This window comes from Petaurus breviceps, unplaced genomic scaffold, assembly GCF_028583685.1.
Source record: "Petaurus breviceps papuanus isolate PSGF00001 unplaced genomic scaffold, PetGlider_PUasm1.0 126, whole genome shotgun sequence".
Classification (NCBI taxonomy): Eukaryota; Metazoa; Chordata; class Mammalia; order Diprotodontia; family Petauridae; genus Petaurus; species Petaurus breviceps.
Genome location: NW_027185655.1, coordinates 11,708,130 through 11,723,852, shown reverse-complemented (window position 1 = coordinate 11,723,852; position 15,723 = coordinate 11,708,130). Strand labels below are relative to the sequence as shown.

Genomic DNA, 15,723 nt, shown 5'->3' with positions numbered 1-15,723 from the left:
GCCCCCATGCCAACAGAGGGACGATCACCTTCTGATCATTATCTGATCCTTTCCCATCTGTAGGCTGAGTTCCAGAAGCAACCACTGACACAGTTATCCCCAAGGTCTGCTGCTGATTTCCTGAGCCAGGGCCATTACTTGCACAGCCTAAGATGGACTATGCTCCACTCTCACCCTAGTGTGACAGACGTCTCCTGCTGACCTTCTAAGTTGTCTTGGAATGGAAAATTGCTTCTCCCTGTCCCTTTGTGGGGTCTATCCCTCCAGAATTTCTTTTGAGCCAATATTTAAAGGTGTTTGGAGGGGGATTTGGGTGGTCTTAGGTTACCTGCTTTGCTCCTCCCCAATGATTTTTCTTAACAATTCTCATGAATTTAATGTAATCACTGCAAATGAAGTAAAATAATTTCCTTTTAAAAATACTTCTTAAAATTGAAAAATAATACAATAGTTCAATAACAGATAATAACAGTGAACATAGCAGCCTTTGATCAGTAGTCACACTTCTCTATGTTTACATATTCACCATATCGAATGTAAAAGTAAAAAGCAAAAGTGAATTGTCTCTGTTTTCAATTCAGAAGAAAGTTTTCTATACAAATCCATGTTTTTTTTTTTCCTTTAGGTGATTCTGCTTAATCATACCCTAGCTTCCAATTCATTTTTTGGATTTGGACTGTGAAATACAGGAAGTGAAATGACATGTAATAAGTATAGATGAAAATTTGAATGGCCTAAAGTGCTAAACAGAGGAGTTTTTGTTTGTGTTTGAAACCAAAGGCAACAGGATACTACCGGAGTTTAGCTGCTGGAGTAAGGGAGTGACATGATCAAACTTGTGTTTTATTCCTAAATCAGTTAGGTATCTGTAAGGAGGAGATTGACCAGAGAGAGAGTTGAGGCAAAAAGGTCAATCAGGAAGCTATTGCAATTGTCCAGGTAAAAGATGAGGAAGATGTTGGCTATGTAGGAAGAGAGAAGGGGACAATATTCAAGAAATATTGTGACAGTAGAACAGAATAGGAACTGATCACTAATATGATATGTGATGCAACTGATATGTGGCATGATAGGGGGTCTTAAGGATGGATACTGATATTGTGAACTTGGAAGATTAAAAATGTGGCAGTACCCTTGATAACAGTAAAGAAATTCAGATGAGTTTTTGAAGAAAAATCTGAATCCTTTGATCTATAAACCCATGAAAGAATGAGACCTGTGAAAAAGGAGGGAGGCAGGAGGCAGGGTATCCTGTGAACTTTTATTATCCATGCTCAGAAAGCCCAGAGCTATAACCACCAGCTGATAGAGTGCTGGGTGTGGCTACCCTTGGGCAATTAAGTTCCCCAAGGAGAAGGGGACATTTTGGGAGTCTGCATTGGATGGGGAGAACTGAGAATAGGTGTGTGGGGTGGTATTAGAGACAAGCACTGGGATTGGTATCTGGGGGAAGGTAGCATGTGACCCATCTTCACCACCTTTGATTGCTGTGCATTCCCCATGAATCATCTCAAAATCCTTCTGGGGATGGGGGAAGGGGAGTCCGTGTGTGCCTTACATGGGAGACCACTGTTCTAGAATAAGGTTCTTAGAAATTCTTAGCATTTACTGCAGGAGACAATTAGTATCAATATTAGAGGAGATTTTTTTTCTTCTTCTCTGTTCCTCTCATGTATACTACACTTTAAAAAAAAGTCTAGATTGTCTGGAAGTTCACTGTTTTTTGAAGCTCATTTGCATATGAATTAAGTTGGAGTTTCTTAAGAGACATAGTAAAATTGTTTAGACTTTTATAGGTTCATGACTCAACTTCCTTTTCTAGTCATTACTCACTGTTAATATGCAGCTGTTAGTGTTTGTAAGAGGGGTTTATTCTGTGACCTTTTGTTGGTAAGCCATCCACAGCTGCCCCCTGCATAGTTGACATCTTAAACCTGTAACTTGGCAAGCGGAACAGAGCAAATCAGATAAATATACTTAAACATGTTTCAGAGAAAGAGAAGCAGAACAGAATGATCCAATTGCCTCATCCTACAGCTTGTTTGATAGAGATAATTTTAGTAGGCATATGGTATAGTAAAATGTGCTTTCAAAAACATTGGCCACAACCTTCTGGCAAAAGTGGAATAAATATCTAAATAAAATGATAGCTGGTAATAAAATTTCTTATAAGAGGCAAGATTGGAAGGTTTTTGTCTTCATGTGTGGGGTAGAAAGTAGGACATTGGTGTATGTTGACAGTTTTATGGTTTTGATCATTGAGATAAAAAACATAAAGGCAAACAGCTTATGGTTAGAGTATGAAACCTTTTCATCCTCCCCTCCCCCACTTTGGCTAGTCATCCTGAATCTGTTTTCCTTAAAATGAAGTTTTGCTTAAAATCAGATTGGTAGGTTGATTGATTGCTTCTGTTTCTATTTCTCAGGCTAAAAAAATTGTGACTTTAATTTGCACATCTTTTCAAATAAAAAAAAAGAGATAATCCACACAACAGTCATACATTTCATTATTAAGAAATCGAGTGATACATCTCCAATATTTAATGATTTCTTATGATTTCTGCATTTAGACAGGTTTGGAAATATATTTTAGAATGCTAGAGTCCTGTGATAAAACAGTAGATCGAATAGGTGCATTGGAATATTGAATTAAATTTTACTGCTTTGTAAATGCAAAGTAGGGATTTGTTACCACAATTTGACAAATAGAATGCTAATGGTTTGAAAGAGCTAATGTGTCTCCCTAGAGCACAATACACGAAAGACATTGGACAGACTAGAGCCCATAATATTGAGCTAGTTAGGTAATAATCACTTGTAAGTATAAATCACTTTTCACATGATATTGTCAGGATGTGGCAGCACTATTGATGACTACATTTTCACATCATCCCTGATTGGCAGCATGCATTTATCTTGTAGTTGGGGGTTCTAATGCTCTAAGTAAACACTGAGGAGCCCCCAAGGTCCCAGGGTAATAGATCTGAAAACTAAAATTATTATTGTTCTCAAGATATTTAATACACTTCAATATCCATTTGCATTTCCCCAGAATATTTGATTGAGATGTTGGTTGTTTTATATTCCACAGTGTTGGACTTTACTGTTTGGTAGATCATCTGGGAATATAGGCTGAGTCTGCAAAAGAAAATCGCATCTAAAAATAGAATAGTTGGGAAAATGTCCTAAGTTTGAGACTGTATGGTAGCCACTGTAAATTTGAGAGCTCAGTGGTTTTCAAGAAAGGTTAATTTTCAATGTAATGAAATCGTTTACTGACAGAAGCAATATTAAAAAAAAAAGTCACCGAACCTGATGTAATTATTTTTTCTTCTAACATTACTATATCATTGGGGACTGAAAAGGAGTATTCTTTTTTTTTTGGGGGGGGGAGGATGGCTAAGTGGTGTACTGAATAGAGCACTGGCCGTAGAATCAGAAGGACCTGAGTTCAAATCCGACCTCAGACATTTACTGCTTACTAGTCGTGTGACCTTGGGCCAGTCACTTAGCCCCAATTTCCCATCATTCCTCCTGAAAAAAAAAGAGTATTTTTTTTTACTTCTCACTCCTGCCATAGTTGAAGACATGCCACTTAGACATGCATTTGTTTGGTTTTTGTACTCTGAATTCAATGAATTTCTGATGATATGGCATTCTATTAATTACTTGAGCATTGTGAAATTTGTATTTTACATTCTAATTTATTTCTCATACATTCATAAGCTTTTCTTTAATTTTTCTCCCATCATTTTATGTTCCTGAGCTATCATAACTTTTGGAGAGCTTGTTTTAATTAAGAGGTGCATCTGACAATAATACGTTAAAAATTAAATTTTCTCAAATGAAATTTGGTGAAATTGAAGAGACCCACTCTCTGGCTATGAAGGTGTCAACTTTTTTGTTAAGTTCTTTATTGATTTATAATGCAGCTCTGTTCTTCTCTTGGTGTCTCTTACATTAGGAAGACTGCAGGAACAGAGGAAAGGTGTGAGAATTATCCAATGGCTGCAGGATCTTACAGTGAATCAATAGATCCATTTAACACCATTTTGTTACATTCTGTGGTGGTACTGCAATTCTAGCTCCGTGTGCCAGATCAGTAAGACACATTCACCTTTAGATGTGTTTCTTTATTGCACTCCATAGATAGTGCAAACACAAAAGAGCAAATTTGAACAGAGATTGAAAACTTGTTGTTTCAACTGTTAATTTTAGAAATGAATGTTGTTAATACTAAAGAGTCATAAGTAAAGCTAACAAGTAGCAAGCATCTAATTTAATTAAGCACCTATTTTGTGTCAGTTACTGTGCAAGTAATTGCACATGGTCGAAAAGACAAGCAAAATAATCCTTACTATCCTGACACTTACACAGGGAATCATGAAACTCTTAATGCAGTTTTCAGTCTTTTAAAGCTATTCTGTTGTTGGAAAGAGTGCTAGATTTGGAGTAGGGAAGACCTAAGTTCAAATACTGCCTTAGACATTTAGTAACAGGATAACCTTGGGCAAGTCACTTAATTTCTCTCTGAGAGATTTCTATGTCATCTGAAAACCTTTGCCCTCCTTTCTTTCTTCCTCCTGAAACAGAGTTCCTGAGTTGGCATTGATCTATCAATGATTATTCATTGTTTCTGGACATTCAATCAATTGTAAATAAGTCTAACTAATTTCAGCACAAAATATTTGATAACATCTCTGGTAGGCTAGATAGGAGTACAAAGTAGATCATTTTGGCAAACATTCTTTCCTTCCATCAGTTTATTTATGCTGGATAAAGAAAGGAAATGTGGCTATAATGACATAATCTTTTCTTGATAAAGCTAAGAGGACTCAATAATTACTACTTCCTTTTTCTACTTCTTTGTCCAATCTTCAGTACATTTTCCCAGCCTTAAAAGAAAGGAAGTTTATTTTCCCAATACAATGTCATATTTATAGAGACATTCTCTACTGCCTTTTCAAAGAAGTGGCTGTTAATATAGATATAGTAATTGTTCCTTAGAAGTGATATGACCTAGTACCATATCAGTGAAACTGGTTTAAAAAAAATTCACACTGTGAAATATTGCTTGCATTTCAACTCACAGTAACCAATGTGCAAAATATTAATTTGCTCCTCACTTTGTGAATATCTAATAAAATATATCCACTTTATGATCCATTAAAAAAAGATGAAAAAAAATTAAATAAAATTGTGAAAGACATTTGCTGGAAGTAATAAATAATTTACCTCTAGTTTTCACAGACTGAAAATTAAACTGGCAACTACTCAAAAAGTTATTAAAATTATGGTGACTAAAGATATTTTGAAATCAAGTGCTGGTATTTAATACTTAGCATAGCTTTTAAAAAGTTAGTTTTATGAACAATAAAGGGCATAAATTGTTATAAAGGGGTTTTATATTTGTTCATGTTTTAACATTTTACTTCAAGTTTGGGATATGTAAATTTTTCATCCCACAAATCTGTATTTTGCCTATCACTATGCCACCAAAGTGTTTAGATATATGCCCCAATAAGTTAGTCTATTATAGATGCAATTTAATATACACGTGAGGTATTATGCTGAAAATCATCATTTCTGCAACTGCTTTTATATGAGTCAACAAAAACTAGATGCGTCAACAGAATAATTTGTAACAAAATGGAATCTTAAGATTTTACGGAAAGAGGCCTCTGTTAAGGCCATCTAGTCCAATCACCCTGCTACTAAAAGTGCCTTTCTTCAACATTCTTGGCACAGGGTGATCTATTTCTTTTATTTTAAAACTTCCAGTGAAGGGGACTTCATTGCTTTAGATGGAAGTCATGTTCGCTTTTGAGATACCTTAACTGTGAGCAAGTTTCTTGTTTCTAGTGAGCTGAAATCTGCATTCCTATAACATCTACAACTGATTCCAAGTCTGTCCTTGGGAGGTACGTGGACAAAATATAATCATTATACAGTCTGGCGGCCCTTCAAATAGTTAAAGACTGGCTTCATGTCTCCCCAATGTCTTAAATGATTATAAGGTACTTCAGGGCAGGAACAGATATATACAGACACACACATATATAAACACATACATACACATATATACACCTATATACATACATATATACACCATACACATACACAATACACACATGTATATGTATATGCACATATACACACAGCCATCCTTCCACATATACATACACACATACACATCTATATGAGATACATTCTGGTTTCTAAATATAACTGAAAGATATGAGCCTTAGGACTAGTTACAATATTCTAGATGTAAATTGTCCAGTAAATCATACTTTCATAAATTTATAATATGTTGGGAAATAATTCTTTGTGTGGAAAAATGTAAATTACTTAATCCACTTTCTTGTAGAGAAACACTTATGAATAGTGTTTAAGTAAACTAACAGTTCTTTAATCACATAGATGCTTTAACTTTGGAAAAGCCAGAACTAGAACTTTAGTTCTCTCAGATCAGTGATTTCCAACTATATTTCAGTGTCGTACAAGGTGGACTTGTTTATTCCTTTTAAAAAATATATTTTCTCAGTTACATGTAAAGACAGTTTTAAATATTCATTTTAAAAATAGTTTTGAGTTCCATATTCTCTCCTACCCTTTTTCCTCTCTCCCCTTCCAGAGATGGTAAGCAGTTTGATATAGGTTATATGTATGAAATCATGCAAAACATGTTTCTATATTAGTCATGCTATAAAAGTTACAGAAAACCCCGCCCCCCATAAATATAAAGTGAAACATAGTATGCTTTGATTAGAATTCAGGCTCCATCATCTGGATGTGGATAAGATTTTTTTTTATCATATGTTCTTTGTAATTGTCTTGGATCATTGTGTTGCTGAGAATAGCTAAATCATTTGCTGTTGATCATTGTACAATATTGCTTTAAATGTGTACAATGTTCTCTTAATTCTGCTTACTTCACTTTACATCAGTTCATGTAAATCTTTCCATGATTTTCTTAAATCATGCTGCTCATCATTTGTTATAGCACAGTGGTATTAAATTGCAATCATATGCCATAGCTTGTTCAGCCATTCCCCAATTGATGGGCATCTCCTCAATTTCCGATTCTTTGCCATTATTCATTGAGGAACTATAAGTGTTTTTTGTACAGCTAGGTCCTTTCCCCTTTAAAAGAAATTTCTTTGAGCTGCAGACTTAGTAGTGGTATTGTTGGATCAAATGTTATATGCATAGTTTTATAGCCTTTTGGTCATAGTTCCAAATTTTTCTCCAGAATAGTTGAATCAGATTACAACTTCAACAACAGTGTGTTAGTGTCCAAATTTTCTCACATTCTTCCAAAATGTATTATTTTCCTTTTCTGTCACATTAGTCATTCTGATAGGTGGTAACTTAGAGTTTTAATTTTCATTCATCTAATCAATGATGATTTAGAATACTTTTTTTCATATGAACATAGATTGCTTTGATTTCTTCATTTGAAAGTTGTTTGTTCATATCCTTTAAAATTTTATCAATTGGGGAATGCCTTGTACTCTTATAAATTTGACTCAATTCTCTATATATTTAAGAAATCAGGCCTTTATCAGAGACATTTGCTGTTTCCCAGCTTTCTGCTTTCCTTCTAATCTTAGCTACATTGGTTTTGTTTGTACAAAACCTTTTAAATTTAGTATAATCATAATTATCCATTTGACGTCTTAATGCTTTCTGTCTCTTGTTTAGTCATGAATTCTTCACCTCTCCATAGATCTGACAGGTAAACTATTCCTTGCTCTCCTAATTTTTTTTATAGTTATCATCCTTTCTATCTAAATCATGTAGCCATTTTGACCTTATCTTGGTATATTGGATAAAATGTTGGTCTACACCTAATTTCTGTTATAATGTTTTCCAAGCAATTTTGGTCAAATAGTGAGTTTTTTTTTTCCCTAAAAACGTGGGTCTATGGGTTTATCAAATATTAGATTACTGTAGTCATTTATTTCTTAGTACTGTGTACCTAATCTATTCCACTGATCCTTGTGCCTTCTTTAAAAGTTATTCTTAAAATAAACTGTGGTCATAGAAAACATATTTAAATAGTACCATCACCATCATCGACAACCCTTCCAATAATATAATTAGTGTTATACTGATGGGGGATGATTATTGAATCACAGATATAGAAGTGGATGAGATTTTGGAGATCATTGAGTCCCACCCTCCAGTTTTCTAGATGAGGAAATTTGAGGTACAGAGAGGTCAAGTGACTTGGGCAGAATCACATAGCTAGTAGATGATTGAGGCAGGATTTGAGTCCCAGTTTTTCCTGACTTCAAGTTCATTTCTCTCTCTCCACTACACTAATTTAAAGAAAGTGTAGAAGAATATTCCATTATATGAAAGTAGAGGGAAAACATGTATTAGATCATTGAAATGAATACTATTGCATCGGGCATGTCTCACAATATTTCCTTGTGTCCCTTGAACCTAACATAGACTCCTTAAAAAAAAAGTTATCAGTGTCATTTTTTACAAGATGTACATTCCCCTCATCCCATATCTCTCATCGGATCCCTACCAGAGAGCTGTCCCTAATAAAGAATAAAGCAGCAATAGCACCAACAACCAAAAAACAATCCAGCAAAACCAATCAACATATTAACTAAGTCCCACATTGTATGGATATCCACCCCTGGACTCCTACCTCTGTAAAGAGGTGAACATGTGTGTTCTTATAGCTGATCTGTGGTGTCAAACTTGGGAACTATAAGTGTACAACACTCCATTTCAATTGTTGCCATTCTGTCCATTTACACTATCATGGTCATTGTGCATATTTTCCTGGTTCTCCTTTTACTTTGCATCATTGTGTCAATCTTCCCATGAGTCTTGGAATTCACTGTTTGGTATTCACTTGGTATTCACTGTTTCCTAAAATATAGTGATATTCGATTACATTCATGTATCTGTTTGTTTTGTCATTCCCTTACTGATGTGCATCTATTATAAGTTTTCCCATTGCTTCTATCACCTAATCTTGCATATAAATATTTGCTGATCGATTATCTCTTCTTTTTTCTTTCTTTCTTTCTTTTTCTTTTTGGTAAGAGAATAAGGTACTGAGCATAATTAGGAGTAGAATAATTAGGAAAAATACTTGGCAAGCAGAATGAAAGGCTCATTGGAGAGGCCTATATTGAAGCACATTAGTTTTCTACTATAAAACTTAATAAAGCAAAAATTTCCTGATCCCATCATTTAAGGTCCTCCAAAATTTTGCTCTAACCTAAATTTCAAATCTTTTCACTTATTACTCTCCCTCATATAGTCTGTTCCCAAAGTGACCTCTCATCTCCATTCAATTTTTTCAGCTTTGCTTATTACATCCTTCATGCATAGAATCAATTTTCTTCCCCTTCTCTTCCTTCTTTTAAAAGCCCAATTCAGGTACCATCAGCGTACGTGAAAACTTTGCATAATCCCATGCCCAGTTAAAAGTGGTTCTTTTCCCTTAAATTTCTCACTGTACCTTTCCTTTTTCCTTATTATCACTTCCTCCTATATCAGTTATCTGCACACTGTAGAGCATAAAGATATTAACTGTAGAGTCTATCTCATACTTAACATTTTATTTCCAGTACATGGCATGGGATTTTGCTCATAAGTAGGTGCTTGAGATGAATTGAACAAATTTAATTCATCTCAGTCACTTATGAAAATGTTGATCAGGATGAGGACAAGGGACCAATCCTAGAGAGAAGCATAATGGTTCCTACACTTCCCTTACCCTTAGAAGGAAGAAATTTTGTTGCATTCATTTATTTTTTGAATTATTTTCACCATTCCCCTTTTTTTTAAATTTTGAGCTCCAAATTCTTTCTCTCTCCCCTCCCTGTCTGTCCACCTACTGAGGAAGGCAAACAAAATGATTCAGCCATATGTTCAAAATGATTCTAAACACATTTCCATGTCAGTCATAAAGCAAAAATAAAATAAAATAATAAAGTGAGAAAATCACACTTTAATTTGCACTTAGACTTCACCAGCTCTCTATTTGGAGGTTAACAGAACCCTTTCACCATGAGTCATTTGTAACTGACCTTGATCACTGCACTGACCAGAGTACCCAAGTCTTGCACAGTTGGTCATCATTGCAGCATTGCTTTCACAGTGTACAATGTTCTCCACTTCTTCTCAATTCACTTGCATCATTTCATATAGATCTTCCCATATGGTTTTTTTTTCTGAAACCACCAGCCTCATCATTTCTTATATCAGAAGGGTATTCCATCACAATCACATGCCACAACTTGTTTAGCCATTCCACAATTGATGGACATCCCCTCAATTTTCAATTCTTTGACGCTTCTAAAAGAGCTACTACAAATATTTTTGTAGATATAGGACTTGTTACTTTTTCTTTGGTTTCTTTAGGTATACCACCTAGAAGTTGTGGGTATGCACAGTTTTCCAGCCCTTTGGGCATAGTTCCAAATTATTCTCCAGAGTGATTGAACCAACTCACAAATCCATCAGCAGTTTATTAGTGAATCTATTTTCTTTCATCCCTTCCAGCATGTCATTTCTGATGGGTTTGAGGTGGCACACAGAGATGTTTTAATCTTTAACTCATAAATCAATAACGATTAGAGCATTTTTCTCCAACATAACTATAGATAGCACTGATTTCTTCTAAAAGTTGCCTGTTTATTTCCTTTGACCATTTATCTATTGGGGTATGGCTCTCTTTTTTTTTTTTTATAAATTTGACTCAGTTGCCTATATATTTGAGGAATGAGATAGTATCAGAGAAACTTGCTGTAAAAAATTTGAAATTACTTCATTGTCTGTGGTACCTTTTTTAGCAAAATGTAATTTCACTATTTATCCCTTTTAATTATGTCTATTTTTTTCCTTTTGCTTTGTCTGAGACCATGATTGCTACTGCTACCTTTAGTATTTTCTTTTTACTTCAGCTTAAGCATAAAAAATTCTGTTGCAGACCTTTATTTTAACTCTGTATATGTCTTTTTTTGTTTCAAGTTTGTCTCTTGTAAACAACATATTGCTGAATTCTGATTTCTAATTCATTCTGCTATCTACTTCTATTTTATGGGTGAACTTATCCCATTCATATTTACAGTTGTGATTACTGAGTATTACCTCCATCCTGTTTTTTTATCTTTATTCTTCCCTCCCTTTCTCCTTTTATCTTGTTCTTGCTTAAAATTCAGTTTTGCTTCTGACCACTGTTTCCCTTAATCTGCCTTTTATTTATCATACTCTACCCCCCTTCATATCCCTTCTCCTCTTTTCCTCCCATTTCCCTGTTTGGTGAGATAAATTTTTATACTCAACTGAGTGTGTGTATATATTCTTCCCCCTTTGAACTAATTCTTAATGAGAATGAGGTTCAAGCATTGCTCATTACCCACCCATTTTTCCTTGGTAATTTATTGAAACATAAAGTCTAGACTCTGTTTTTGATTATAGCATTCAGGTAGTCTGGGGGTGACTAGATAGTGTAGTGGGTACAGTGTTAAGCCTGGAGCCAGAAAGTCTCATCTTCTTGAATTTAGATTGGGTCTTACACACTTACTAGTTGTGTGACACTTAGAAATTCTCTTAATTCTGTTTGCCTCAGTTTCCTCATCTGTAAAATGAGGTAGAGAAGGAAATGGCAAATTACTCAAATATCTTTGTGAAGAAAACCCCAATGGGAACACAAAGAGTTGGGCATGACTGAAAAGTGGCTGAAGAACAACAATTCAGGTGGTTGAATAATTCTTATATTATTTCTCCTCAATCACTTTTCCTTATTAGTTGTTTTTATGATGAGCTATTTCACATTTTCTCTATTTTTTATTCTTTGTCTTTGATTTATTGTTTCCTGATGTCTTATGGAGTCATTAACTTCTAGCTGCCCAAATCTAATTTTTAAGAAATTATTTTCTTGAATGAGTTTTTGTACCTCCTTTTCTATTTGACTAATTCTACTTTTTAAGGAGTTCTTCTCTTTAGTGAATTTTTGTGCTTTTTTTTTTTACCATTAGGGCAATTTTGTTTTTTAATGTGTTATTTTATTCAGTATTTTTTGTGCCTCATTTACCAAGCATTCATTCTCTTTTCACAACTTCCTTGCATCATCTTATTTCTTTTATCATTTTTTCCTTTCTCACTCTTATCTCTTCCTTTAATTCTTCTAGGAATTCTTACTAGTTCTTGGGTCCAATTAACATTTTCTTTGAAGCTTTGTTGATAACTATTTTTACATTTTTCTATTCTTCTTAGTTTATGTCTTGATCTTTCCTCCCACTGTAGTAGCTTTTTATGGTCCGGTTCTTATTTTTTTTTTTTTGCCCATTTTTCAGTCTGTTTATTGATTTTGAACCTCTATTTTAACACGAAGTAGACTATGTCTTGAGCTTCTGGCTTTTTTGTGCTGCTGTTTCCTAAGCAAGTTCTGGGGGTCTACAAACTTTTGGTGCTTCCTAGTTGGTATGATCCAGGGATAGGTATGGTTACTGCTCTCCTTGTCTGTGCTCTTGTCTTCACCCAGGAATGGTCCCTGGTTCCCTGTAGTTACAAGTGCTAATGCTCCGTTCTTCTTTAGAACTGTGACCAGGGCCCCTACCCCTTGTGACTGACCACTAGAAATCCTCTCTGTAAACCAGAATTGTGTATGGGCAATAGAGTTGCCAATCAGCATTAGTTGTACCCAGTGCCAGCAAAGGGTCTCCTATAATCTCTTTTCTGATCAGTTTTTTGACCCTTCCTATTGTCTCTGAGCTTAGAACCTCTGATACTGCTATGGCCTTGCTAAGCCACAAGTGTGGGCTCCCAATGGGGCTGGCATCACAGACCTCTCCTGCTGGTGTCTTAAGCTTTCTTAGGTCAAAAAAAAATCTCTCAATTTTATTTATTTATTTTTACTCTGACACTCCAAAATTTGCTTTGAGGCTTTGTTTTGCGGTTGTTTGGAAGGGAATGAAAGAAGCATTTGCTAAGTGGCTGCCGCTAATCTTCCATCTTGACACCACCTCTCTGTGGTTTTGCTTCTGAAAAGAACTTGTTATACAAGAGAAATAAGATCTTTCATTTCCAGCTTCTTGGCTGAAAACATTAACAACCTCAGTGAAGCCAAGTTCTTATCCTTTTTTTCTGAAGGACCATCTACAAGTACAGGAATGGGGAGATTGTGGATCATTTTTTTTTTGACAATTTTCCCCCTTTCCTCCAAATTTTCAATGGAATAAAAAAAAACAAACTTTTTTTTCAATTTACCTACATAGCTGGGTAGGCCTACTATATTTTTAGGACTTGTTTCTCAGAAAATCAAAACCTAAGAGTAAGTGAACAAAGAAAAAATCAACTCCACCTGCCTACATCCTGTTCCCTTCTCTCCCCACCCTGCAAAGTGGTACAGTGGGATGTGGCTTGTTGCTAATGGGGGTTAGAGGAAGATGAAGAAAGAGGAACTTGAAAATAGAGATGCTGAAGTGTTATGTCAGCTTCCTGGCTGACTTCACAATGTTGCTTAGCATCGGTCCTGCTAACCCCTAATGAGGCAGCAACAGGAAAAAACTGCCAGGAGGTACTCTTGTCATGTAGTCCCACACTAGGGCTGGTCTGCTTCATGGATTCTGAACTTTTTTTTTCCTTTTTCAAAACATGACTGACTTCATATAAAGGAGATTGTTTTCCAGGTTATACATGAATCAAGGTATCACTGTGATGTGACTAAATAAAGTCATTTTTTGTCAGGGCAGAACATAAGTGGGAAATAATTAGTAGTTCATGATTTTTGCTCCTTTCCATGCTTTTTCTGCTAGTAGATAAAAAAAGAAAAGTTTTATGGATTTCTTAGTTTTCTTTGTATTTTGATTACCATGATCCTTTCTTCCTTTCTTTCTCTTTCCTCAAAATCAGATTGAGGTTAAAAGAATTTCTCAACAAATTCTCTCTGAGACTATGTTCGTTTTTGGAGAGAGGTAAATATTTTTTATTTGTTTTCATCGACTACTTTTGCCTTGTAAATCAAGTAAAATATCATAGTGAGTGATCTCTAAAGTTTGTTTACAAAAATTCATTCTCATTCCTTTTACTGCCAACATTATAGATGTAAAAATATTTTCATCTGAGGAAATCTCAATCAATTAATGAACATTTATAAGTACCTACTGTATGCCAAACAAGGAACCAAACCCTGGGCACACAAAGACACAAGCTTCATTCTGTTGGAAATTAATAAGCAGTTTCATTCATAATAACATATTGCTGTGATAGAAATATTTGCTTATCTTAGAATCTCATTATGGAGTTAGCCTACTATTGTTAGAAAGTTTGATGTTGTAACCTTGAAAACTTTAAGTACTACCTCAACTTGACTCCTTCTTTCTTTGTGCACCCACTCACACACCTATGTAATTCACACACCTATGTAATTCACACACCTATGTAATTCAGTACAAATAAAAAATCAAGAAAAGTCACCAAAAGGAAACAGGTCTGTGTTTCAAAAGAACTTCTATCCAGAGGTTTTTATAGTCCATTGATAGAAGAAAAAAATTGCTTCATTTACCCAATGAAGCATTTTGGGAGTCAAGGTAGGCACAGAGTGCAGTTTTTATTGACTTTTACAAATCTAAATATAAGAAAGAGGTGCCAGTTTGGTAATATGAAATGAGCTTTATATATTTCCACCTGAATATGTATTTATATGAATGTGAACTGTTTTAGAGAAGCTATTATTTCAAAACAACAGATAATATTGGAATTTAGGCATAATTGATTCAGTTTTAGAACCAGCACTTTCATTCTATGGATTATATGTGAGAATTTTAAAAATTCCAAATTTACCTATTTCTCTTATAAGATCTTGCTTTAGGCTTCTTCTTAGACAATAGAGAATATGTATATATTTTAAAAATTTTGGAAAGCCAATATTAATTAGGATTGAAAAGTTACATAATACATTCGAAAGCCAAATAGAAATGACTTGTGAATGACCTATTATTCATGAATATGTCTTGTGTTTTCCCACCTTAGTGTCTTTGGTTATTCTACTGGGAAAGACCTTTCCTCACTTCTGGGTTTTCTAAACCTCACTTCATAATTAAGAACAGTTCAGATCCTAACTCTTCTATGGAAACCCTCCTTTGAATATTCTAGTCTGATTTTCTTTTTTTTTTTTCTTCTTCACGATCTTTCCTCTGCCAGGACTGGCTGAGGCTACTCTGAATTGGGAGGAAAGGACTTCTGACACTTGTAGATCAAGTAACGTTAAGAAAATAAAGTTTATTTAGTAATTACATGGAAAAGATATTCAGCAAAGATATTACAATCAATTGTGTGGGAATATCTTCTTTACCTCCACATTTGCTGCAGTGGCATGCCTGATCAGAAGGTTGCATTGGGCCTGAGGAGCCCCCAACTCCTTAGACACTGGACTTTTACTCAAAGGTGGTCAGGTCAGTAATTCAAGCTGAAGTCTTAAGGATGGTTTTATTTCCGGTTAAGAGAAAAAAAAAAAAACCAGCCTGACCTGTAGGGAGTAAATGTTGTTCCTATAATATCCCATTCTCTGGTGAAAAGGTCCTAAACACCTTGTAGGATCCATCACCACTTCAGCAGGTGTAAGTACTGGAAAACCCTGACTTTGGGATTGTGAGAAGTCTGGAATAGGCTTCAGTGGAGGAGAAGCTTTATGCAGGTAAAAGAAAATAAGACAACAGGCAATGTAATGATCCTTTCGAA

General features: G+C 34.9%; 1 protein-coding gene across 1 annotated transcript in view; it reads left to right on the top strand.

Moving 5' to 3' along the window:
* The window catches only part of ANTXR2 (ANTXR cell adhesion molecule 2), a 221,136-nt gene that overhangs the window by 78,067 nt on the left and 127,346 nt on the right, over positions 1-15,723 (top strand). The window lies entirely within an intron of this gene.